The 1,824-nt window shown below is 42.9% G+C and overlaps 1 pseudogene; it reads left to right on the top strand.

Annotated features, from left to right (window-relative positions):
* Positions 1-362: 362 nt before the first annotated feature.
* On the top strand, positions 363-1,398 carry LOC109701947 (translin-associated protein X pseudogene; annotated as a pseudogene).
* The last annotated feature ends 426 nt before the right edge of the window (positions 1,399-1,824 follow it).

Raw genomic sequence — 1,824 nt, forward strand, 5'->3', positions numbered from 1 at the left:
GAAGTAACCCAGGATATGGAAAACCTCAGAAAAATGAAACAGAAATACAAAACAAAATGGAAGGCCATTCCAGCAGACTAAAACAAGCAGAAGACAGAATCTCAGAACTTGAAGGTGAAATGGCAATTACAGGAAAAAACTGAAGAACTATTAGTCAGACAACTCAAGACCTGTGAAAAGAAAATGCAAGAACTCACCGACTCCATCAAAAGACCAAACCTGAGAATCATGGGCATTGAAGCGCTTCTGGCATGCGACACATCTCGCCTGACAGGCTTGTCCTGCACTCGGTGGGCCAGGCCCTGCGTTCTGTAACCCCGCTTGCTCCGTGGCTTACAGACTCTGCCCCACTGCGCGAAGGCCCTGCCGACATGAGCAGCAAAGAAGGATCGGGAGGGTTCAGGAAGAGGAAGCACGACAACTTCCCACATAACCACAGAAGAGAGGGGAAGGATGTGAATTCGTCTTCACCTGTGATGATGGCCTTCAAATAGTTTCAGCTGGAACTGGATGCTTGGCACGACAAGTACAAGAGGCTGGTGAAACTGAGTCGGGATCTAACTGTGGAGAGAAAGAGGACAATCTTTCTGCTCCATAGGAGCATATGCCTTGCATATGCTAGGCAAATACTCTTCCATTGAGATATATCCCCAGCCTGAGGGCACATTTTTTAGGATTTGAATCATTTTGGATAGACTGAGACTTTCTTTTTGGCCCAGAATGTGGTCTAGCTATACTCCTGATATGGAAGAAATATTGACAGAATCAGAAATTAAGTTGGATGGTGTCAGACAGAAGATATTACAGGTAGCCCAGGAGCTAGCAGAAGACATGCATCAGTTCCTTCAAGCCATTACTACTGGACTACAGGAATATGTGGAGGCAGTCTCCTTTCAACACTTCATCAAAACACATTCATTAATCAGTATGGAAGAAATTAATAAGCAGTTGACATTTACAACAGAAGACAGTGGGAAAGAAAATAAGACTCCCTCCTCTGATGCCCAGGAGAAGCAGCTTGCCACATGGAGGCTGAAAGTCATGCCCGTCAATTACCACCTGGGAGTGGCAGATTTACCAGGAGAATTGATGCGTATGTGTATTAACAGTGTGGGGAACGGGGACATCGACACTCCCTTTGAAGTGAGTCAGTTTTTACACCAGGTGTATGATGGGTTCTCATTCATTGGCAACACGAGGCCTTATGAGGTTTCCAATAAGCTGTACATGTTGAAACAGAGTCTGGCCAAAGTAGAGCATGCTTGTTATGCCCTCAAAGTCCGGGGCTCAGAAATTCCAAAACATATGCTGGCAGATGTTTTTTCAGTTAAAACAGAAATGATCGATCAGGAAGAGGGCCATGCAGCTGTTCTGCTAAGAACTCAGACCCACTTGTGAGACTGTTACTTAGTGCTTCATTGGACTTCATGGTGGCTTCTGCATAGACGTGTTTTTAGTTGTACTATTTTAAACTGTACACAGCTGTATATAAAATTACCCAGATGAGTCACTCTCACTGTTCTGAAAGCATGCACACGAGTGCTGGCAGTGTATGCACAGTTGAACTTTTTGCTGGCTGACCTTTATTGCTAATGTGTTACATGAATATGTTTCACACTTTCTGTCATACTTGTTTTAATTTACTGTATGTGAATTCTGGAGTGATAATTTTTTAGTGGAAGCCACTTAAGTTGGGGATTTCTTTATATAGAGAGAAAAGATTTCTTAGTTAAACTTATAGACTTGGAGCTTCCTGTTTAAATTTCTTGGTCATATTGTACCAAGCCTCCAAAATAGGATTATTCCATGGAACAAAAATTAAAA

Source organism: Castor canadensis, chromosome 3 (genome assembly GCF_047511655.1).
Source record: "Castor canadensis chromosome 3, mCasCan1.hap1v2, whole genome shotgun sequence".
Classification (NCBI taxonomy): Eukaryota; Metazoa; Chordata; class Mammalia; order Rodentia; family Castoridae; genus Castor; species Castor canadensis.